This window comes from Balaenoptera borealis, assembly GCF_965194805.1.
Source record: "Balaenoptera borealis genome assembly, chromosome: 12".
In the NCBI taxonomy this organism is placed as follows: Eukaryota; Metazoa; Chordata; class Mammalia; order Artiodactyla; family Balaenopteridae; genus Balaenoptera; species Balaenoptera borealis.
This window is the reverse complement of record NC_138869.1, coordinates 49,786,737-49,812,463: the sequence shown is the minus strand read 5'-3', so window position 1 is coordinate 49,812,463 and position 25,727 is coordinate 49,786,737. Positions and strand designations below refer to the sequence as shown.

The window sequence follows — 25,727 nt, the reverse complement described above, 5'->3', positions numbered from 1 at the left end:
GTGGTTTTTTAAAATCATCTAATACCTAGTGTTCATGTTTTCTTGATGGTCTTATACGTGTCATTTTTTTTTTTTTTTTTTTTGCATCGCGTCTTAGTTGTGGCACGCGGGCTCTTTGTTGTGGCGCGTGGACTTCTCTCTAGTTGTGGCTCGTGGGCTCCAGAGCGAGCGGGCTCAGTAGTTACAGCACACAGGCTTAGTTGCCCCACGGCATGTGGGATCTTAGTTCCCTGACCAGGGATTGAACTTGCGTCCCCTGCATTGGAAGGCAGATTCTTAACCACTGGACTGGCAGGAAAGTCCCTCATACATGTCATTTTGTATTTTATCATTGAACCAGGATTGAAACAAGGTCCTATATTGCATTTAGATAACGTTGACTCTTAAGTCCCTTAATTTCAAACATTTTCCTATTATTTTTTAGTGCCATTGGTTTATCAAAGACAAATTGTCATTTGTTTTGGCCAAAGCTGGAATGTTGGAAACTTTCTTCTGTCCTTCTGGTGCCATGGTTCTCTCTCACCTGTATTTCCTGTGAACTGCTAGTTAGATGTTGAGCCTTGATTAGATTCAAGTTGCTTTATGGAGGAAGGAGTAGGAATTCTTCCTACCTGGTGCTGTGTGTTTCCTGTTGCCTCATAGGGAGATGTGTATAATAATGTCTGGTTGCCTCCTTATTACTGATGTTGTGATTGCTCACTGGCTTCAGGTGTGGTCAGCCCTATGATTATGAACTTTCCCATCACTCTCATACGTAGTAGTTTTAGCATCCATTGATGATCATTGCTTAGTTGCATTAGTCCTTTAGGGTTGCAAAAATGATAGTTCTCTCATTCTGTAATTCCTTTCTCATTTACAGCTGGGAGTTTTCCTTACATAAGAGCTTTCCCATATCACCTAATTGGTTATCCTAAAATATAGTTTGTTTAGCAAAGGCAGGATAAATGATTGTTGCCCTTTATAGACCAATATTCAGGATAATAAGTTGGTGCCTTAGTAGTCTTAATCTGTCCAATGAGATTTTCTTTATATTAAGAAATTATGGATTTACATATGTATGTTTATTTCAGTCTGTTGCAGTCATTAGTCTTTTGGATGCTTAAGTTGTTCCATCTCAGGCCAATGGGAGCCCGTTCTAGTTAGCTCCTCTGTACTTTCTACATGAGCCTACTACTGTGTCTGATAACTTACTTGCTTTCTGTCAACAAGATTTCACTATTCTTGGGAAGAGTCAGCCCCAGTTCTGAAGTCAGTTCTATAAGGAACCTTGTTTAATTTTAGCTGAAAAGGGTGCTTCGAGAATGCAGTCTGGGTAGGGGTGCTCACTGCTGCTGGGATTGTCGTTTCTTATAGAACTTTTCACGGGTGAGAGCTAGGAAATGTTTCTTAAAGAGAAAAATGACAAGTTCATTCCAGTTCTATACTTCCAGTTCACATTTAAAATTATGGTTTTTACCTTTTTTTGTTAAATTAATTAATTTAGTTTTATATTTATTTTTGGCTGTGTTGGGTCTTCTTTTCTGTGCGAGGGCTTCCTCTAGTTGTGGCAAGCAGGGGCCACTCTTCATCGCGGTGCGCGGGCCTCTCACTATCGCGGCCTCTCTTGTTGCGGAGCACAGGCTCCAGACGCGCAGGCTCAGTAGTTGTGGCTCATGGGCCTAGTTGCTCCGCGGCATGTGGGATCTTCCCAGACCAGGGCTCGAACCCGTGTCCCCTGCATTGGCAGGTGGATTCTCAACCACTGCACCACCAGGGAAGCCCTGGTTTTTACCTTTTTATTTAAAATTTTAATTTCTCATAAACTGAAAGTATTAGCTGCTAATGACATTAACATGCCTATTTTCTTTAACCTATAGTTTAGAATAAATAGTTTAAAAATAATAACCATGTTATTACTAACAGTAAAACTACAAAGTGCTGTTTCGGATATTTTTGTTGTGTTTTGGTTTTTTTTGGTCCTAGGGATACAATCCACTAGGTGATGTATACAGTCAAAATACTGAGTTTTCAGGTCAATTCAAATAATTCTTCACTTTGTACTTCTGTCACCAGTATGATATATAATTATATATATTTTTCAATTTGTATTACATATTTTGGCATTAGAGATTTAGGGATTGCTTTGTGCTTTCTTTTTGGATCAAAGATGGTAATGCTTTTTTTTTTACTGAAGAGTTACAGATATACAGAAATGTGTACAAAACATAAATTTCATGCTCACTGAATTGTCACAATGTGAAAACCCAGGGAGCTGCCACTGGTTCAAGACATAGAATATTGCCAGCTCACCAGCACACCCCTTGTGCCCTGTCTCGATCACTAGTCTCTCCCTTTGCTCTAAAGATATCCACTACCATACCTTCTGGTACTGTGATTATTTTGCCTGTTTTTGAATTTTATTTAAATTGAATCATATGATGTTTTCTTTGGTATCTGGCTTATTTTGTTACATGTCATGTGTGTGAAATTCATCCTTGTTTTAGGTGTCTGTAGTTCCTTTTCATTACAGTATCACACCACTAGTGATGGACATTTGGGTTGTTTGCCATATTTGGCTATTATAAATAAATCTTGTAAAAACATTTTGATGCACTTATGTGAACTTTCTGTTAGATAAACCTAGGAGTTAGAATTGCTAGGTCATAGGGTATGTGTATGTTCAACTTTAGAGGGTAATCTAAACTGTTTTCCAAAACAGTTGTATAAACTTAAAATCCTTCACCAATGAAGGAGAATTTTCAGTGATTTGTATTCTCATTAATACTTGGTTTTGGTATAAAATCACGTTAAATTAGTATCTACCAAGTTCTTTATTTTTAACATATTTTTAACATGAATGAGTATTGAATTGGTTATATGATATCTATAGAGGTGATTGTACGGGTTTTACTCCTACCTCTGTTAATAGGTGGATTATATCAATGGCAATCCTAAAATTAAACCACCCTAGCATTTTTCAAAGTAACTCTACTTGGGTCATGATGTATTAACATCTTTATAATGCACTGTTGGATTCTTTTTGCTAATGTTTCTTCTGGATTTGTCTCCCCATTTCCCCCCCCCCCCCCCCCATGACATTGAGTTCTTGAAAAGCCCAAGCCAGTTGTCTTGTAGAATATTCCACATTTGTCTACTTGCTTTTTCTTGGTATCATGAAATTTGATTTTCTAGTCCCTACGTTTCCTATAAACTGTACGTTAGGTCTAGAGGCTTGATTAGATTCAGGTTAAAGTTTTTTTTTTTTGTAAGACTATATTATAGGTGATGTTGGGTGCTTCATATTTCATCATATCAGGAAGCATATGGTGTTTGTACCCGATTAATTGTACTTACTTGGATCACTTGATTAAAGAGGTGATGTCATATATCTCCATTGTGAAGTTACATCTTTTATCTTTGCATTGTCACTTTTAGTGCCAAGTTAAGTATACAATAAGAAAATAATTTGAAAAGTTATATGGATTGTAACTTGCTTGTTTTAACCTTTTTCTAAATTGAAATGCATAATTTTAGTTAGTTCATGACATATTAATCAATGTATTAGCTGTCGTTAATTGCCATTGCGATTTTCTCATTTCATTTTCAATAGATTAATTTACTAAGTTCATTGTGCTATGCAACATTATTATTGCCATTGCTGTTTTGAAATTCATCTAATTTTCAAGTTTGTTTTGCTTTTTATGTCCTAATTTTGTTTTTTGGTAGGATAATCACATCTTGTGACTCAGTTGCTCAAAAGATGAAATCTTCTCTGAATTCTTGATTTAAGAATATTGACACTCTGTTATTCAGCCTTCTACTGAATTGGTTTTAGACTTGAACTTTATGTTAAGCAGTAGATATATGGTGATTTGAAGCATTATTCAACTTAGTTTTCTCTGAACGTTGTGTACTTGTGAAACTCTAAACACAGGACATGATGAACTGTATTTAGGGACAGTTGGCTGTTCTGGCATCTGTTTTAGAGGTTGTGGTGTAGCGTGCTCCACTTTGGGCTCTTGTTCTCTATTAAGCTGCACAATTGCACCACTTCCTCTGCTGTCCTGGTGCCTTGCATGCTATAGCTTTTCATTACTGCAACAACTGCACATGGCAAGCTCAGTCATGGTCCTTATTTTCCACAGTCCTCATTTCCAACTTATAGCTTTTCTGAAGAACAAATGATACTTGTTGCACTTTTGGGGACGTACATATTTTATGTACATAAATGAAATTGTTTTGGGGAATGTACATATTTTATGTACATAAATGAAATTGTTTTTATGTAGAGTTTTCCCCATGTAGCGTTTATTATGCTTTTTTCTAATTATAAAATAACGTATGGTTTTCTTTTTTAAAAAATATTTCATTTATTTATTTATTTGGCTGAGCCGGGTCTTAGTTGTGGCACACGGGGTCTTTAGGTGTGGCATGATCTAGTTCCCTGACCAGGGATCAAACCCTGGCCCCCTGCATTGGGAGCACGGAGTCTTAGCCACTGGACCACAAGGGAAATCTTTGGTTTTCTAATTATGACAACTTAGCTACTTAGATTACCTGGGAATCCTCCCAAATATCTAGAACTGCAGGATAAAATGTAACAAAAAGATTTGTAAAATACTTAGATGCACAAGAAAGGGAAATTCTCAAAAGTCAGAAATGGGGAGCTGCAATCTGAAATGGTTAAGACTTTGAAGCTGTCTGAGGCAGGGTAGGGTGGTGGTTATTGCTGTTAATTTTGAGATCTGGTAGAACCTAAGAATAGTAGATGAGGCCTTAGGTTCCCCAGTGGCAGTTAGTTGGAACTAAGACTCTTGAAGACCTATCCCTGTAGTAAAAGGGGAATTTTGCAGGGAGAATAAAAAAAGGAGCAATCCTTTTATCTACACTGGGAGATAACAAGCAAGCTTGTTGATTTTATCATCAGCTCTAGAAAGGTTAAAAAAAGTTTTCATATAAGTTTGTAACCACAGTTTTTCGAGTTTCATTAATGTTTGGAGTATGCATTTATACTTCTTCCCAACTGAGAAATTAAGATAAAAATCAGACCTGGGTTGGAGTTCTGGTAATGGTTGAGAAGCTTCTGCCAATAATGATAATGAATCTGGACAGAATATAAAAACGAAAGTAGGTAGAAGCTAGAGGGGACACACAACTTGAAAGAAAGGAAGCTGTGTGAGCTGTGTTTTTAACTGGCTTATCTTCAGGCAGGTGCTCTGAGTTCACACAGGGGAACAGAGTTCAAGTAGAACCCAACAGTCTTCCTGGATCAAGGAACTGAGTCCCACCACTTAACTTGGTGGGACTTGACCTCCAAACTCTATCTCCCCAGCACTGAGCAACTGTTGAAATTTCTGCTCCTCTTTGACCTCCCACCCACTGCTTTCTGCTGGGGTCCAGGGGGTTTCACTCAACACACACACACAACCTCCAAGTTAGCCAAGGACCTCAGAAACTTTTGGAAAATTTTCAACAATTTTCCCATCAAAATTTTTTTCTATCTCATTCTATATTTTATGTGTATATTATGTTGTATGTATACATTGTATGTGTTTTTGCATTGTATGTGAAATAGGTAATGTTGATTTAAGGTGAAATGTGATTACTTAACAGATGCTGTTGTAACCTGAAGAGTATCCAGTAAAAAAAGTAAACAAAGAGCTATAGCTAATTTGGTCAGTAGAAGAAATGAAATGCAATTCTAAATTAATACTCAATGAAAAATAAGTCGGGAAAGGAGGATTAAAGGGAGAAAGATCAAATGGGACAAATAGAAAGCAAATAGCAAGATGATAGACTTAAACCATACCACATTAATAATTACATTAAAGTTCAGTGGCCTAGATGATTGAGTCAAAAGGCACAGATTGTCATACTGAATTAGAAAGAGAAGCCTAGCTATATGCAGTTACATAAGCCATACTTTAAACATGAAGATAGACTAACAACATGGAAAAAGATATACCGTGGAAACACTGATAACAAGAAAGCCACATGGCTATGTTAATAACAAAGTATATACTAAGGGAGTAACACTAGAGATAAAGATGGGTGTTTCATAATGAGAGTTTCAATTATTAGAAAACATTAACAATCCTGAATTTGTAGGCACCAACTAAGAGCACTTTGAAGTAAATGAAGGGAAAATTGACAGAACTAAAATAACAGACAAATCTGTTATTACTGTTGGGTAATTTTTAAACAAGCAAGGCAAAGTCAGAACACAGAAGATTTGAATGATAGGAATGAAATTGAAATAATTGACGTTTATAGAATACTAATTTGAACAACTGTAAAATATTTACATTCATTTAAAATGCACACTGAATATTCACTAAGACCATATTGTCAGCCATAAAACATATCTTAACAACAAAGGATTAAATCATTTAGAATATATTCTCTGATGACGATGGAATTTAGAAGTTGATAAGAGGAAATCTAGAAAATCCCTCAAATATTTAGAAATTAAGCAAAATACTTTTAAGTAACTCATGTATTTTTTTTGTCTCTTTTTTCATCAGTTTCATGATTTATTTTTATTGAAGTATAGTTGATTGACACTGTTGTGTTTCAGGTGTACAGCACAGTGATTCAGTTATACATAATATATATCTATTCTTTGTCAGATTCTCTTCTCTTATAGGTTATTACAAAATATTGAGTACAATTCCCTGTGCTGTATTGGTCCTTGTTGGTTATCTATTTTATATGTAAGAGTGTATATACGCTAGTCCCAGACTCCTAAATTATCCCCCGCCGCTTTCCCCTTTGGTAACCATAAGTTTGTTTTCTATGTCTGTGGGTCTATTTCTGTTTGCAAATAAGTTCATTTGTATCTTTTTTTTTTAGTTCCATGTATGAGCGATATATCTGTCTTTCACTTAGTATGATCATCTCTAGGTCCATCTCTGTTGCTGCAAATGGCATTATTTCATTCTTTTTTTTTTAATGGATGAGTAATATTCCATTGTATACACATTCCACATCTTCTTTATCCATTCTTCTGTTGATGGACATTTAGGTAGTTTCCATGTCTTGGCTATTGTAAGCAGTGCTGCAGTGAATTGTAATAGTGCTGCATGTGTCTTTTCAAATTAGTTTTCTCCAGATACACACCCAGGAGTGGGATTGCTGGATCATATTGGTAACTCTAATTTTAGTTTTTCAAGGACCCTCCATACTCTCCTCCATAGTGGCTGCACCAGTTTACATTCCCACCAACAGTAACTCATGTGTTAATGAAAAACTCTCAAGAGGATTTAGGTAAATTTTAAACTGGATGATAATGGACGCCTAACACGTCAAGAATTTTGTGATGCTGTTAAAGTGGGAGTGAGAGGGAAATAGTCCATAGCTTTAAATGCTCGGAGTAGGGCACTACCTATGAAAAGCCTAATGCATATCCCAGTTGCCTGGAAGGTTTGTTAGAATGCAGATTGTTGGACCTCACCTACAGAGTTTCTCATTCAGTAGGTCTGGAGTGGGGCACAATAATTTGTATCTTAATAAATTCCTAGGGCTTCCCTGGTGACGCAGTGGTTGAGAATCTGCCTGCCAATGCAGGGGACACGGGTTCGAGCCCTGGTCTGGGAGGGTTCCACATGCCGCGGAGCAACTAGGCCCGTGAGCCACAATTGCTGAGCCTGCACGTCTAGAGCCTGTGCTCCGCAACAAGAGAGGCCACGATAGTGAGAGGCCCGCGCACCGCGATGAAGAGTGGCCCCCACTTGCCGCAACTAGAGAAAGCCCTTGCACGGAAACGAAGACCCAACACAGCCATAAATAAATAAATAAATAAATAAATTTATAAAAAACAAAAACAAGATACATTCCTAGATGACTTTGTACTGCTGCTGGTTCCAGGACTGTACTTTGAGAACCACTATATGAGAAATCAAGAATGTTCTAAGTTCCAGTTTAAGAAGTTTAGGGCTTCCCTGGTGGCGCAGTGGTTAAGAATCCACCTGCCAATGCAGGGGACATGGGTTCGAGCCCTGGTCTGGGAAGATCCCACATGCCGCAGAGCAACTAAGCCCATGCGCCACAACTACTGAGCCTGTGTGCCACAACTACCGAAGCCCACGCACCTAGAGCCCATGCTCTGCAACAAGAGAAGCCACTGCAATGAGAAGACCGTGCACCACAATGAAGAGTAGCCCCAGCTCACCGCAACTAGAGAAAGTCCGCGTGCAGCAACAAAGACCCAATGCAGCCAAAAATAAATAAAATAAATAAATTTATTAAAAAAAAAAGTTTAGGAAAAGGAAAGCAAATTCAACCCAGTGCAATTAAAATAAAGGAAATACTAAAAAAGAGCTGAAATCAATGAACTGGAAAAGTAACAGTATATAAAAACCAGTAAAACCGGTAGTTCATATGTTGATAACTTAAACTTATTAAACTTGTAGCCAAATTGATCAAAAGAAAATAAAGAGAAAATACAAATAAGCCATGTCAGGACTAAAAGGGAGACAGCAAGGGAGTAGATCCAACACTCAGGGTACTAAGGGGGTAATCTGAATAGCTTTATGCCTACTTACTTGACAACTTAAATGGACAAGTTGTCCGAATGACACAACTTTCTGGAACTGATAGAAGACAGAAAAATTTGGAGAACCCTACGTCTGTGAATACATTAATAAAAAACCTTCCGCCCCAAACAGCTCTGGGTTTCTATGAGTTCACTGGTGAATTCAACCCCCAACCCGCCCATATATTAGTGTGTGTGTGTATATACACATATGTAACAGTATATACATTGATATATGTTTATATTTACTCAACATCACATTTACTTAGCTTTATGAGAAGGTACGAGACAGGCAACATAGCATGAATGATAACAGGGTAATTGGCCTTAAATCAGAAGGGGCACAATTCACTGTCACAGGAAGAAAGGATTAATAAATGGAGGTGGAGTGGGGGGTATGATTTGGTGGTGGGAGAATGAGGTATCTTGTATCTAATGGCTTCTGACAATGGAGTACCTCAAGGTCACCACCAGAAAGAGGTGGAGGAGAAGATATGAAGTTGCCATTTCAGAGAATGGGAAAGAGAATAAAGCTGCACAGAAACCAAGTTTGGTTTGTTTCACCTTAAATTTTTTATCACAATCTGCCTAGTTGTGTGATGTTCTCCAGAAGATAGTTGGGTTTGTAATCAAGGGAAGACTTGAGTCTGTTGAGGGGAGAGAGTGGTCATTTCCAAACCCTCTTGCCTAAGGCCTTACAGTTTTAGGTCTTTTCTGTTCAGATCCCAGTCTGTGTAGGAAAGCATGTAAAGAAAGACTGTGAGAAGGTGGTGGGATCATTGGCTTGGATGTTTAAAGGAATATTGCTGAAGGGCTTTGAATAAGGAAGCGTGAGAGAGGTGTAAGTGAAGGTGAGAGGGTGTCTGAATTGGAGAAGTATTGGGGATACTGTGAGGGTTCCGGGTGTGACTGTGGATGAGTCGGGGTGGAGGAACAGGTCAAGGGACCAAGTGATGAGCTCAAGGGACTGTTGTGTGGTCAGGGTTCCAGTGTGTCTCCCATAGGGACATCCACTTGGCTGAAAGTGAGGACAGGAGTATAGGTGGGGAGGAAGGAGGTGAGCCAGGAAGGAGCTCGTGTCCTCAGTGCACAAGAAGCATGAGCAGGGAGGTCAGTAGCCAAGGGCACTGAGGAGAGGACAGTGTGAGAAGATGATGCGAGACTCAGGATCACAGGTCCTTGGTCAGGACAGAGGGTTGGAGAGTGTCAGCAGGAGTGAGGAGGAACGCAGCCTCACCTAGCCTCAGAATACACTTTGAGTTCGGCTCAGGATGCTTGCTGCCTCGGGGGGCAACAGGAAGCATAGAGAGACGTAGGTTTTCCACCGAAATCTCAGGGAAAACGATCTTTCTCTTCTCTGGATAAAGTGCTATTGATAAATTTGGCCCACCATAAGGACTCGCTTAACAACAGTGCCGCCTGTGTGAGGGTTTGTGTTACAGCCAAACACAGAGCGCTAGTCAAAATGTTGCCGGTGGGAAGAGCTCTTCATGAACTAGTTAACCATGTTTTTGTGAATACTTTTCTTTCTAAAACCTGCATTTGAGCAGGATTTTCTTGTTGATGGTCATTTGTGAAAATGGTGCTAGGTGCTTTCCTGAAAAAACTACCTCTACCTTGTTGGGCTTATATTTCCCCCCTTTTCACAGGTATCAAGTGGGCCCACAGGGTGCTTTGTACCCCACTACTGCCTCAGTGTAGCATCTTCAGTAGTTTCTGTGCTGAGAGGCTGTAAGACGCCGTCTTTCACACCAGGCACTGCGTGACTGTTTCTGGCTTGTTTGAGGGCCTGAGCTGGGACTGATTCTCATTTATAATTCTTCCTCATTGTTAGTTTCAGTGAATTTGCCCTTGTACCTTTCTGCTAAACAAACTTCTTTTTCTGTTACTTTTTGGACAGCATGAGAGACAAATTTGTTAAATAATAAAGCAAGGGTTGAATAATATTCACACGTTTGTGTAGAACGAAGTGAAACGTTCTGGGTTTGTTATATTAAGCCATGATGCTGAAGTGCCTATCGTTTGGGGAATTGCCGTATTTGAATCACTTTTGCATACAAATTAAACATCTCACATCAAAGAATATTTAAAAGGCACGCTTCCTAATTTCTTATAATGATAGAATTCATTTAATTTCTTACCTGACATCTTGTAGAACAATTTTCAGCCTCTGTGTTTTCTGCTCTGACTAATTTTTATGCTCATTTTACCTGGGCTATGAACATACCTTTGTTACAATATTTTTAGAACAGCAGTTGTGAGGCTTACATATTTGAATGTGATATAATTTAGTAATCCTTGGGAACCTAGCAAAGCATCACATTTAATTTTCTGTTAGATGAAAGAAATATGGGAAGAGAACTGGTGATGGAAAGAATTGGAGAGAACACACAATCAGAGCTGATTCCTGAAGCAGAAAAATGCAATTTAAAAATGAGCTTCCCTTATATTTCTATTTGAGGAGTGTTGAAAAGATGACATTAAGAATATAGTGACAAGTAAATAATACTAGTTGTATATAGCAAGCTCAGAACTACAGTATTGGAGCTATGTCTTTGTGCCATAACTTTTAAATTATTATACATCGAAAAGAATTTTAATAAAGGACGATGGTAACTTGACCTCTTAAGAAAACATTTATGTCGTGAGCATGATTGTATTCTGCTCTTCCCAAGTAAAATGTCATTTAACCCTCAATAAATAAATATGTGTGTGTATCTATCTGTCTGTCTGTCTATCTATCTATCTATCTATCTATCTATCTATCTATCTATCTATCTATCTATCTATCTATCTATCCATCCTTTGCCCCCCAGTAGATGCTTACATTAGATACAGAAGAGGGGACCTGCCACCGTGTGGCCATACCTGGAATATATGTCTGGCTTGGTTTCTTCTGCCTGGAATGGCCTCTTCCTCCGTCTGTGTCAGGTTTAGTTTGTGGTCACCAGAAGGAAGCAGAGAAGAGTGGAAAGAGGGTATGTGCATCTCTTTCTGGTATGGCTGCCAAGAGTTGTGACTATAGTACCCTATGTTGGTAAAAAGACACGTGTTACAACAGCATTCCTGTTCTCGTCACCGTAGGTAGATTCTCGCTGGAGGCCTCTGCAGGCTGCCATTGTCTACTTTGCACCCCTCTCCTTTGCCTCTGCCACCCAGTTGCCATCTGTGTACATCGATGCTTGATGAGTAGTCAAGAAGTGGGATTCAGAGGTTGATTCTCTGATACTGAGATGACATATGAATTCTGTGTCCCTGGTGATTCCAGCAGTTTCTTTCCCTTTTTAAAAAATTTGAGTAAAACTAACTCCAAACTATAAAACCAGTAGTTTGTGAAGGCTTAAAAGGCTGTTGCTCAAAATGAAACCTGCCAACTTATTCATTGGTCAGTCTAAGTGTACGATATGGGGTTCCACTACTCTTTTCCAAGGAGGAAAGGATGAATCCAGCTATTGGGGTGAACCTGTCATTTTCAGTATTAACTGATTTCACAAGGTGATAAGGAAAAACTGGAAAGTGAAGCTTTTCAAAGGGGACTATCATTCACCCTCCCTAACCTGTGGCACACTCAAATTAGGATAATTCAGTGATGGTTTATTTAGAAAGGGGTGATTGAGTACAAGGGATGGTGCCATTTTCCAGGGCTGGTAATAGTAGAATTGTTCTTACCTTTCGGTCCCAAAAGAATAAGTGGGTTGGGGAATTCCCTGGCGGCCCAGCGGTTAGGACTTGGCACTTTCACTGCTGTGGCCTGGGTTCAATCCCTGGCCAGGGAACTAGGATCCCGAATGCTGTGTTGTGGTGTGACCAAACAAACAAACAAAAAAAAAGAAAAAGAAAAAGTGGGTTGGGATGAATGTGGTTCCTGGAGCCCAGAAGGAGATGCGTTTGGGAGGCTGACTGAAAGGGGCAGGACCATGGATGGTGGAGTTGGCACAAGTGCAGGGGCAAGGATGGCTGACCCATACCTGGAATGGGCATCTCTTCCTGTGAGGGCACAGTGCTGTCCCCTCCATGACCAGAGGGTTCCAGTGCAGTCACCCAGCTGCTGGCCGGCCGGCCGGGCCCTCCGGGGAATGGAGCTGTATCACGGCTCAGTACTGGCCTCTGTTCGTGGCAGGCTGGGCACCCGGCAGTGGCAGTCGCCAGGCCAGCCTTGGGGAGCAGAAGCCCATGTTGTGGAGCCTATGCATGCCTCCGTCCTCGCCCCCACGTTCTCTGTACGTGGCCTCGCTGAGCGAGCACCGGGGTAGCTGGTGAAAGATGCTGCCTGGCATCTGCGGGGTAGTCCTGCTCTTCCAGCTGGCTGGTGGTGCCCTCTTGTGGGCATTTATATGGCTGGGCTGTGAATGTCTTTACACTCTGTTCCCCTTCCAAGAGCCCATCTACACCTCTCTCCCCCAGACTTTTTTTTTTTTTTTTTTTTAGTACAGTTGTTTTCTTTCTAAGTATTGACCCCCCTGGCAAGCCTGTTAACTACTGCTTTCCGAGTTGGTATAGATGCATCCCTAAGTCCATCTCTCTCTGGGCAGTGCATGTACATTTACCATAAACAAAGTTCTGCCCACTCAGAGGATTTCCTTTCACCGTTGTCCTTCTGGGCCACCTTTGGGTGGGATTGCACGGAAGTGGCCATCCACTTTGTACTGGTGCCGACGTACCATGCAGATCCATGTGTGCACCAGGTCTATTTGTGCTTTTTCGTCCTGGCAGGGAGGAAATGTAGAACTCCCTAGAAAGTCACGGGAATGGGCTGAGGAAGGGAGAGGCAGCTGAGCAGTGGCAGGCAGCAGATACCATGAGAGTCTGAGCTGCCTGCATATGGAATGTGAATGAGTGAGTCTGCTTGGCTTGGGCTCATACGGACCATTTCAATTTTAAAATAAAATGCTACTGTGCATAACCAATTTTATGGTAACATCCAGTTCATGATGGGCAGATCAGGTCCCGAAGTATCCGGAGGCAGGCATTCAGTCTCAGCCAGGGGCCCAGCAACAAGCCAGGAGTGGCTTTTCAAATGGAGAGTGGTGGTTGGCAGAGGGGAGGGCAAGACTTATTCCAAAATCTGGGGCATCTGTGCTGTGATTCTGCTACAGGGGCTTGCCACGGGCTTTCTATAGCATCCCTTTCTGCCACAGTCAGTTCTGACAGCGATATGTCTGCTGCGTCTGGCAGACAAGCTTGGACCTGCTGCAGAACTCCTTCTTGGGCCCCTCTCAAAACTGGCAGCCTTATCAATGATCACTAAATGGTTGGAGCGTCTACAATCCAGATGGGCTCACTAATCACTGGACCTCCTAATCTTGGTGGGTAGTGCCAGGTGTAGCAAATTCTGTCTCCCTTTAGAAGGAATGTAATCACATGCTCCAAGACCACTGGATTCCTAGGAACTTCACCAATGTTAATAGACCGTGAACTTTTGGCAGTTGCTTTATCTCCTGCCCTCTGGCATGCAAGTTAGGACGCTGCTCACCAGGTCCAGTTAGCAGAATATCATCGGTGTAATGGAATAGCATGTTGTCCCGCAGAGTGTCAAGATGATCAGGGTCCCTCTGGACTGTATTATGACAGAGTGGGAGACTTGATATAGGGGCAATGCAGCAAGTAGAAACAACTTCTGATTTTTTTTTTTTTTTACTGATTGGAATAGAAAAGAAAGCATACCAAGTGCCAGGGGCTGTATTGATTTGCTTCTGTAAAGATGCCATATCTGAAATTGCAGCTACAATCAGCATCGTCATCTGATTAGATTTGCAAAAGCTGTAGTCATTCTCCATGACCCAAGTGGCTTCTGCACTGTCCTAACAGGAAGTTAAATGGGCATGTGGTAGAAATCACTGCCCCGACACCTCTCAAGACTTTAATGGCACTGATCCCTAATCGTTGATCTCCATGGATATGATTTGCTTTTGGTTTACTGTCATCAGGTGGGCAGGCAGGGTAGGTGTTTTAGTTCTAGTTGCTGCCCCTTTGGTCCTTCCTACTCTAAATAGGGATCTGTTGTGGGAATCCTGCTAATTAGTATCTTTTTTCACTGTATGTTCTAGGGCTAGGAAAATAACCAGGGCTAGGTGTGTGGGCCCACTGGACAGATGTGAGATGGATTTGGTTAAGACTCCACGCAGCCCCTGGCCTTAATAAGCTCCTCCTCTGACTCCTGGAGTATAGTGGCACCTTAGGGCTTCAGAGATCAACCCTCGTTCAGAGCCAGTATCTAATAAGTTCAGAGAGTCTGAGCATTTCCCTTTCCCCAGTGCTCAGTCATGGTAAATGGCTGAGGACCCTCTGGGGAAGCAGAGTGCTGGGACAGATTCACAGCACTTACCTGTGGCCAATTTGTAGGCGTCTCTTTCCAGGGGACTTCAGCTTAGTCCAGGAGCTCTGGGTCTGTGAACCAGCTTGGGCGTGGGATCTGGATAAGAGGCTGTGAGTCCTTGATTCGGGGATTTTTGTTAGGTCTCTGCCCAAATAGACCCAGACATTTTCTTACTATATGTCAAGTATCACCTTTGTAGGCTGATTTGATGGTCACTTTACCACTGTCTCAGATTCTAATGGGTCAGAATACTCTGATCACCAAATTGCCCTGTGACTCACTGTGGCACTTGTGCAGTTAAGTGCTGCCATTGGTCTCTGCTATCCCTATATTCCTTTGCTCCCTCTGTGATCAGAGAACCCAATTCCATCGTCAGTGTGTCTTCCCACTGTCATTTCTGACCTATAAAGGATCCCGCTGCAGAGCTGCTCAGAGACGCTGGTGCCCCCCCCCCGCCCCCAACCAAGGCATGTTTCTTAGGCCCTCCCGGGAAGGGTGGTTTAGGGGGATGGCTGGGCAGATTGCACTTTGCAGAACCATTCCAATGTTTCCAGTTCCCTGAGCTTTCAGACTCTGTCCTCTGTAGCAGTGGTTCTCAACTTTAGTGGCTCATAAGAATTCCCGGGGGGCTTTAAAAATTCTCATGTCCAGGCTATACCCAGACGAGTTAAACCAGAATCTCTGGGGTTGGATGCAGATAGCTGTAGTTTTTAAAGCTTCACAGGTGATTCGGATGTGCAGACACTGGAGTCCCGCAGTAGTGATTCTCAGTGTGGTTGAGGCCATCAGCATTAGCATCTCTTGGCAGCTCGTTAGAGTTGCACATTCTTAGTGCCCGCCCCAGGCCCACTGCATGAGAAGCTCTGAGGGCAGGGCCCAGCATTCTGTGTTTTTACAGATTCTTCAGTGATTCCGTTGCATACTAAAATTTGAGAACCAGTGCTCTGCAGTATGCTGGTGAAATCCTAGTGTTTTGACCTCATTAATTAAAGGCCATCATTAAGGCCACATTTCAGTGGGTCAAACTAGGAAACTCCCAGGTGTTTGAACCTCTGGCCTCCAAGGTGAGAGGCATTGTGACTGTGAGCTGCAGACCTGCTTTTTTTTAAAAATTAATTTATTTTGTTTATTTTTGGCTGCGTTGGGTCTTTGTTGCTGAGCACGAGCTTTCTCTAGTTGCACTGAGAGGAGGCTACTCTTCGTTGTGGTGCGCAGGCTTCTCATTGCGGTGGCTTCTCTTGTTGTGGAGCACGGGCTCTAGGCGCGCAGGCTTCAGTCGTTGTGGCACATGGGCTCAGTAGTTGTGGTGCACAGGCTCTAGAGTGCAGCCTCGGTAGTTGCAGCGCACGGGCTTAGTTGCCCCTCGGCATGTGGGATCTTTCCGGACCAGGGCTCGAACCCCTGTCCCCTGCATTATTAGCAGGTGGATCCTTAACCACTGCGCCACCAGGGAAGCCCTGCAGACCTGCTTTGTTTTGATTCTCAGGGAAGATTCCCCCCCCCCATCCCCCCCCACCGCTTCATTCAGTACCAAGGTCTTGAGGTTCCTTACTGCCCTCTCTTGCAGGCTGGTTCACTTCTTATTCGTACAGCCTTGGGGTACCAACTTAATGTGAATGATTTCCTATGTGATAGCACACCATGGGTAAGCCCTAGAGTTTGTGTCTTGTTCCATTTTGAAAGGTCATTTCAAGGTCACAAAGATTCACCCACATTTCTGCAGGGTTAAAGTGTCTTGAATGCTTACCTATTTCTTTATTTTCTTGTTTTCTCTCTGTTTGAATATTTTTTAAGTTTCTGTCTTTGAGATTTCCTTAGTTTCTTGCCAGTTCAGCTATGCATTTTATAAAGATATTTAAAAATATTTTATCTGACATTTTACAATTACTTTCCATGGGAGGAATCTTTAGGATGTTTTGTCTGCCATCTGCCAGAAATGGACAAAAGAATTTTAATGATTAATCAGGTTTTGAACTACAGATTTATTACAGATTTATTGCAGTTTGACATTGAATTTCTTAACCTGTATGGCAAGATTTATCAGTATACTTCTCATTCACAGCTTTTCTGGTGATTGGTGCTTTGTGACACTGGTGTCAGTTCCATGATATAAATGTTGATGGCAGATCTTAGCTGCCACACAAATGATCTTCTTCTACCCTAAGATATGGGTGCAGTAGTTTACTGACTTGTTTTGTCAGTGATTATTTTAAAATAGGAAAACTTCATCATTCCTATGTATAATTAGAGTGGTCTCTGTGAATTGGATGATTAGCGTTCTGTCTCAGTCAGGATATGACTAGCTAATGATATGGTAATGGAGACCATCAAAATCTCAGAGGCTTAAAATTCTCTTGCTGCAGGCGTAGGTGGCTCTGAGGGCAGCTGACCTCAGCATTCCAGGCTGCTTCCAGCTCATGTGGCATCTCCATTCAGCAGGATGCTTTCATGTTTCCTGGGGCAGGGGAATAGAGTAGGGAAAATTGCACCTAGGTGTACATACATCATTTCTACCCAGCCAATTGGTCAGAACTACTCACATGGCCCCACCCAACTCCAGGGGAGCTGGGAAGTATTTTTGTGTGTCCAGGAAGGGAGGGGAACTGGACAGCGCAAGTACCGTTTACCGCTTTTGCAGGTTGACTCTGCCTAACTTAAGCATAAAGGGTATTTATTAGGGGAAATGAGCAAGGTCAGAGACTCCAAGAGGAGGTCTGGAACAGTCAGGACCTGGGAGCTCCAGAGGGCCTTTGGAGCAGGACCCTGTTGGAGTCTTGCTTGGGACCATTGCTAGAAGGAATGAGTGAACTTCAGCTGTTCCTTTATTCTCTGTCACCCGACTCAAGGTTCAGATTTCTGAGCAAGAGCCTTGGCTGTGGGAGGAAAGATGTTTCTGAAGGGAGCCAGGAGCCCTTGCAGGTTCCATGTTTGGAGGGCTTCCCACACAGTGCCTGCTTTGTCATCCCACAGACCAGGCACAGTACAGGAGAGGTATTTCTTCAAAAGGAAGTTGGGTGATGTTAGGAAGAGGGATTGGGTGACTGTTGACCAAAAAATGACATATTCTTTTGCAGTTGAAATTTGTTGACATCTAATTAAAAAAAAATAAATCCAGGAACTTGATAAAGTTTGTGTACCTACTGCTTCCAAACTTTTTCTACGGCTGTAAAAGACTGAGAAATCTACTATGCATTTTATTTGCTTTTCCTGACAGTTCATAATCTTTAAGAGAAAAAAATCCACCAGTTACAGGTTGTTTGTTTACATTTAGGCCTTGACAGGGAAGTGACAAGATAGCAGTCCTTACTTCTTCTCCCTGATTATTTACTTTTAGGAGTTCGATGCCAATTTGAACGTAGTTACCCAATTAACATGCAGAGAATTAAGGATTAAAGGTTACATCCATAGACGCTATTTTTTTTTAAAACATCTTTATTGGAGTATAATTGCTTTACAATGTTGTGTTAGTTTCTGCTGTATAACAAAGAGAATCAGCTATATGTATACATACATCCCCATATCCCCTCCCTCTTGCATCTCCCTCCCACCCTCCCTATCCCACCCCTCTAGGTGGTCGCAAAGCACTGAGCTGATCTCCCTGTGCTATGCAGCTGCTTCCCACTAGCTATCTATTTTACATTTGGTAGTGTAGATATGCCAGTGCTACTCTCTCACTTTGTCCCAGCTTACCCTTCCCCCTCCCCGTGTCCTCAAGTCCATTCTCTACGTCTGTGTCTTTATTCCTCTCCTGCCCCTGGGTTTGTCAGAACCATTTTTTATTTTAGATTCCGTATATATGTGTTAGCATATGGTATTTGTTTTTCTCTTTCTGACTTACTTCATTCTGTATGACAGACTCTAGGTCCATCACCCTCACTACAAATAATTCAATTTCGTTTCTTTTTATGGCTGAGTAATATTCCGTTGTATATATGTGCCACATCTTCTTTATCCATTCATCTGTTGATGGACACTTAGGTTGCTTCCATGTCCTGGCTATTGTAAATAGTGCTGCAATGAACATTGTGGTACATGACTTTTTTTGAATTATGGTTTTCTCAGGGTATATGCCCAGTATTGGGATTGCTGGGTCATATGGTAGTTCTATTTTTAGTTTTTAAGGAACCTCCATACTGTTCTCCATAGTGGCTGTATCCATTTACATTGCCACCAACAGTGCAAGAGGGTTCCCTTTTCTCCACACCCTCTCCAGCATTTATTGTTTGTAGATTTTTTGATGATGGCCATTCTGACTGGTGTGAGGTGATACCTCATTGTAGTTTTGATTTGCATTTCTCTAATGATTAGTGATGTTGAGCATCCTTTCATGTGTTTGTTGGCAATCTGTATGTCTTCTTTGGAGAAATGCCTATTTAGGTCTTCTGCCCATTTTTGGATTGGGTTGTTTTTTTTTTGATATTGAGCTGCATGAGCTGCTTGTATATTTTGGAGATTAATCCTATGTCAGCTGCTTCCTTTGCAAATATTTTCTTCCATTCTGAGGGTTGTCTTTTCGTATAGACGCTAATGTTAAAACTTTGATATCCAGACATCACCAAGGAGAATGTGTAGCCACATTACAACGACATTTTTAGTTATTAGATACAGAATTTTTTTTCTCTTCAAACAGGTTTACCATCTTTCTGTTCCTGCTTCTTCAGCCTTCTCTTATCTGTCTAGTGTGTTTTCTCTCTCTCACACTTTTTAAACCAACACTTGTGAAAATGAGAACTTGAAGTTTCAAGTCTACAGATCTGAAATGCAATACCCAAAGAAATATAAGATTTAATAAAATAAAATTGAAGAGAGAATTATGGGGCTCTTCTTTTATGTGCCCAAGCTGTGTTTGGGACATTGAAAATGGTGTTCTAAGAAAGAAAAGGGCTGGGCAAAGTGGTATCAATTGGAATTCTCTGTTCATTTGAGATTGTGGAATGCCTCTTATTTCAGGGATTAGGGAGGAATACTGAATAGTATCTAATTTAAAAGACTATGTTGTTGTGATGGCTGCTGCTGTATCTCCCTTTGGGAATAGTTGTATAAGGTTTCAAAAATGTCTCTTTGGCCTAATAAAACACTGGATCTGGAGTTTAATTCAGTTTCTATTTGTAGCTGTTAATTGTATACCCGTTAACATGGACATTTAAAAACTATAACTTGAGAGTTAAGAGCAAGCAAACTCTTTCTGCAAGTTCAGAATATTAGTTTTATAACTGCAGAACTTCTTACTTCATCATCTTCCTGTCTCTCTGCCTAAGAGGCTCAGTCCAGGGTATGTGAGATTGAAGCACATTTGACCTTTTAATGTCAATCTGATGATTTCAGATAAAGCCAAAAGAGGCCTGGCTTCACTTTGTCAAAGTTGTTGTAAAATGGGTTTTGATTTCAAAATAGTTTAGGAAATAGCATTACAATCTTAAATTATTATTAGAAATAATCAAGCAACCCATCATGCCCGTGGTTACAGAAGGATAGTTTCTATTAGGGTAATAGAACCAGTGATGGTGTAGATATGCCTCAAAGCATAATGATACTAGAAATAAGAGTCCCCCCACCAACCCCCTCATTTTCCTTAGGTTTTCCAAAACACACACAATAGTAGAATAATACTTGAATATCCCATTTTTTATCTCTTTTAGTTTCAATGTTAGAAGGCCAGGCAGATTTTTTTTTTACAAATTTATTTTTGGTTGCACTGGGTCTTTGTTGCTGCTCAAGGGCTTTCTCTAGTTGCAGAGAGCGGGGGCTACTCTTCGTTGCGGTGCGTGGGCTTCTCGTTGCGGTGGCTTCTCGTTGTGGCGCACAAGCTTCAGTAGTTGTGGCACGCGGGCTCAGTAGTTGTGGCACACAGGCTTAGTTGCTCCTCAGCATGTGGGATCTTCCCGGACCAGGGCTCAAACCCATATCCCCTGCATTGGCAGGTGGATTTTTAACCACTGTGCCACCAGGGAAGTCCCAAGGCCAGGCAGATTTTTACAGACTATAGGACAAACATGCATAAGAACAATATCCACGTATTACTTGGATTTCTGAGTTGGAAGAAGAATTAAACAATCTCGTTTACCTTTTTCTGTTTAGTATTGGCATATTTGAATGTCATACTTAGGTCAATAAAAACTTAATTTTCTTCTTGGTATTTGTCATTTATGTGGGTTGTTCATTAATTAGTCTTACAGTTTTCCTTTTTAATATTAATATTTCTTTAAATTTTTATAGAACAAGTGGAAAATCTATACAAATAACATTGCAGGGAAACATTATTTGTTGTGTATTGTTTAGTGGTATCCAAAGTTAATTTTTGCAAGTGAGATGTCATGTTGCTGTGGCATTACTGGCATAGATTATATGATGTTTGTCAATTTACAAGACACTGAGCTCCAAAGCAATTTCTTTTATGCCGGAGGCAGTTCAGTTTTATCTCTTTAAGGGTCTGCAGCCTTAAAATGTTTTTGATTTCCTGTGATGCTTACTGATACAAAATGCCAGTGGATGATAAAATGGAGAAAGGCTATATGTCCCTGCTGTGAATTTTGTGAAGCAGAAAGTTGGATTTTGAATTTAGTATGAGGTTGACTTGAAAAGAATTAAACCTTTTAGTTTGAGATAATTGTAGATTCACATGCAGCTGTAAGAAATAGTACAGAGAGACACTGGGTATACTTCATCCAGTTTTCCCCGATGGTGACATCTTGGAGAACTATTGTGCAATATCACAACCAGAATATTGACGCTGAGATAGTTAATGAAGAGAACAGTTTCATCCCCACAAGGATCACCCTTATTGCCCTTTATAACCACACCCTCTTCCCTCTGTCTCATGCCCCTCCTTCCAACCCCTGGCGACCACTAATCTCTTCTCCATTTCTGTACTTCTGTCATTTTGAGGATGTATGAATGGAACTGTATGGTCTGTAACCTTTCAGAGTTGGCTTTTTTTCACTTAATGTAATTCTCTGGCTATTCATCCTGGTGGTTGCACGTGTTACCAGTTTGTTACTTTTTTTTTTTTTATGATTTTTTTTTGATGTAGACCATTTTTAAAGTCTTTACTGAACCTGTTACAACATTGCTTCTGTTTTATGTCATGGCCCTCGGGCTGCGAGGCATGTGGGACCCCAGCTCCCCAACCAGGGGTTGAACCTGCACCCCCTGCATTGGTAGGCGAAGTCCCAACCACTAGACTGCCAGGGAAGTCCCAACAGTTTGTTACTTTTTATTGCTTAATAGTATTCCTTAGTATGGCTTTACCATGGTTTATTTAACCATTTACCTGATGAAAGATACCTGGATCATTTCCAGTTTGGTTAGTTACAAATAAAGCTGTTGTAAAATTGATGTACAGATTTTTGTGTGGATGAAAGTCTTCATTTCTCTGGGATAAATGCTGATGACTTTCTGGGTTCTCTGGTAGCTGCATGTTTAGTGGTTCATTTGTTTTTTAGAGAAACTGCCAAACTATTTTCCAGCCTGCCTGTACCATTTTACATCCCCACCAGCAATGGTATGAGTGATCCAGTTTCTCTCCATCCTCAGCAGCAGGTGGTGTTGTCACTCTCTTTTATTTTTGCGATTCCGATAGGTGTGTAGTGATATCTCATTGTGGTTTTAATCTGCATTTCCCTAATAGCCGATGATGTTGAACATCTTTTCATGTGCTTATCTGCCAGTTGTATAGCTTCTTTGGTACAATGTCTCTGTGCTTTTGGTATCAAATCTACTCTTTACCTAGATTCTGAAGACTTTATCTTATTTTTTTACTTCTAGTTTTCTGTTTTACATTTAAATGCATGATCCATTTTGAGTTGATATTTTGTATAAAGTGTCAGATGACTTAGGTTGAGGTTTCCTTTTTGTTTTTCCTGTGGAGAGCCAGTTGCTCCAGCAACATTTCTTGAAAAGATTGACTTCCCTCTGTTGTATTGCCTTTGCACCTTTGTCAAAAATCAGTGGGCCATACTTGTATGGAACTAGTTTTGGATTCTCTGTTCTGGTCCATTGATCTGAGTGCCTGTTTCTCTGACGATGCCACACGGTCTTGATTACTGTAGCTGTATAATAAGTCTTGAAATCAGGTAGAACAGTTTTAACCACCTTATTCTCCTTTTTCAAAATTGTTTTGGCTCTTCTGATACTTCTGCTTTCCACATGAATTGTAGGATAATCTTATTGATATCTACAAAAAAAATCTTGCTAGGATTTTGATAGGAATTTCAATAAACCAAGCTATCAGTTTGGGGGAAATTGAGATCTTTACCGTGAGTCTTACTATATATGAACATAGTATAGCTCCTTTTTGTATTCATTTATGAGATGATCAGTCAGGAGCAGCCACAAGAGGAGAGAGAAGAGAGGCTCAGGAAAATAAAGTTTATTATGTTTACAGGTCCCAGAGACAGGCATGGCATACAGGGCCATATGGAAAAACACCAACGTGGTCAGGAGGCAGAAAAGGGGAGTGCTTAAGCCATAGCCTTTGTTGGGGTTTCCACGGGAAAGGTGAGGCAGGATAAACACCTTAGAATTGGCTAGTCTGAATAATTTCAGCAGGCTTTGGGCTATAGGAAGAGTCTCTCGTTGCGTGGTACCTGGCCCTGGGATGATGAAGGCAGAAGAATATTGCCTCCTGAGGTATAAGGGCCAGATAGAGGAGGTATGGCTCTGGATCGGCGAGTTTGCATATTAAAGACATGCTCTCCTGGGCCTTTGCTACCTCTAAGAATTGGCTGGCCCTGGGAGGGTAGGGTCATTCTCTCCCCAGCGAGAAAGGTTTTTTTAAGATGTCAAAACATCATATTGTACAGAAAATAAAATACACACACACACACACACACACACACACACACAAATACATCTCTTCATTTATTTAGCTTGCCTTTGATTTTTTTAAAAACAACATTGTTTATATTCATATTATACATAACTTATCAGTCTAGTGGTGTCATCATTTTACCCATTCAAGTGAAGTATAGAAAACTTACCTCCCTTTTCAACATTTAACCTCCTTCATTTTTATATAGTTGTCTTAAATATACCCTCTAAATACATTTAGAACCAAATCAAGCATTTTCCTAACATTTGCTTCAACCATCCAACATGATTTAGAAAACTTAATAGGAGGCGGAAAGCCTATTGTATTTACCTGTATTTTTGCCTACCATGTTTTTGCTTCCTTCCTGATTTTCCGAGGTTCTTTTTTTTTTTTTTTTAAATCGTTTCCTTTCTCTTTAGAATACTTCCTTTATCCGTTCTTTTATGATAGGTATGCTGGTGACAAATTGCTGTTTTTGTAGGTAAAAAGAAAAGGCTGAACATTGTTAATTTCAGATGGGTTCAAGGTAATACTAGTGGATGATCAGTACGGGTTGAAAGAAAAGGAAGACTGTGTGTAGAAGTGGCCTGCAAGGGCTGATGTGATGTATATGATTCCTTTTTCCTCCTCAACCACTTTATATGGGGGATTCAATGTGTCTAAGGCAGTGGGTGGTGGGAGTTACACAAGGTGGTATCTGTGTACAGGGGAATACTACTCAGCAACGAAAAAGAATGAACTATGTATAAACATAACAACATGGAAGAATCTCAAATGCATTATGCTAAGTGAAAGAAGCCAGACAAATAAGAATACATAGTATATGATTCCATTAACGTAAACTCTAGAAAATGCCAACTAATGACAGAAAGTAAATCAGTGGGAGGAGGGAAAGGTAGTGAAATGGAGGGATTACCAAGGGAACTTGAGGAAACACTTGGGGGTGTTGCTATCTTGATTGTGGTGGTGATTTCACTGGGACGTGCGTATAACAAACATATCTAATTGTACACTTTAAATATACACAGATCTGGAAATTCCCTGGCGGTCCAGTGGTTAGGAGTCGGCACTTTCACTGCCATGCTCCTGGGTTCAATCCCCGGTCAGGGAACTAGGATCCTGCAAGCCTCACGGATGGCCAAAAAAAAAAACAACAATGCAGCACATTGTAGGTCAGTTGTAACTCAATAAAGCTGTTCAGAAAAACCCACATCAACAAGTGTTCCTCCCGTGCATGACTGTTGTGCAGCTCCCTGATGTGCAACTCCAACTTGTCCACACTCTTGTTTTACAGTACGGGACCAGTGATTACATGCTGGGATGTTGTAGCATCGTCAAATTGCTCTGAAAGTTTTTAAGTGCTCAGTTTCAGTTTTTAAACTTTTTAAGTTTTAAAAAAATTTATTTTATTTTTTGTTTATTTATTTTTGGCTGTGTTGGGTCTTCATTGCTGCGCATGGGTTTTTTTCTCTAGTTGTGGTGAGAGGGGGCTACTGTTCGTTGCGGTGTGCGGGCTTCTCATTGCTGTGGCTTCTCTTGTTGCGGAGCACGGGCTCTAGGTGCGTGGGCTTCAGTAGTTGTGGCACGTGGGCTCAGTAGTTGTGGCTCGCAGGCTCAGTAGTTGTGGCTCGCAGGCTCTAGAGCGCAGGCTCAGTAGTTGTGGCTCACAGGCTTAGTTGCTCCGTGGCATGTGGGATCTTCCCAGACCAGTGCTCGAACCCGTGTCCCCTGCATTGGCAGGCAGATTCTCAACCACTGCGCCACCAGGGAAGCCTTAATTAATTTTTAAAGTGAGGTATAATTGACATATCACATTGTATTAGTTTTAGTTGTACGACCTAATGTTTTGATATATGTTCAATTTAAAAACATATCTTGTCACAGTAAGAAATCATCTTGTTTGTGCACCATGTTTTCAGTTGCATGCACTGTTTCGGAGCAATGCTTCCACACTATTTATATACAATTTTTTCCCATCTCATTCTATATGTATCATTCTGAAATCATTATACCCTACTTCATGGTCACAGTATCATTTGATTAGCCTGTGTTCTGGGGTATACATTCTGGCATGGAGTACATGGGATTTT

The 25,727-nt window shown here is 40.9% G+C and overlaps 1 protein-coding gene across 8 annotated transcripts in view; it reads left to right on the top strand.

Annotated features, from left to right (window-relative positions):
- Positions 1-25,727, top strand: part of ULK4 (unc-51 like kinase 4) — a 538,746-nt gene that overhangs the window by 63,949 nt on the left and 449,070 nt on the right. The gene's annotated exons all lie outside the window — the stretch shown is intronic.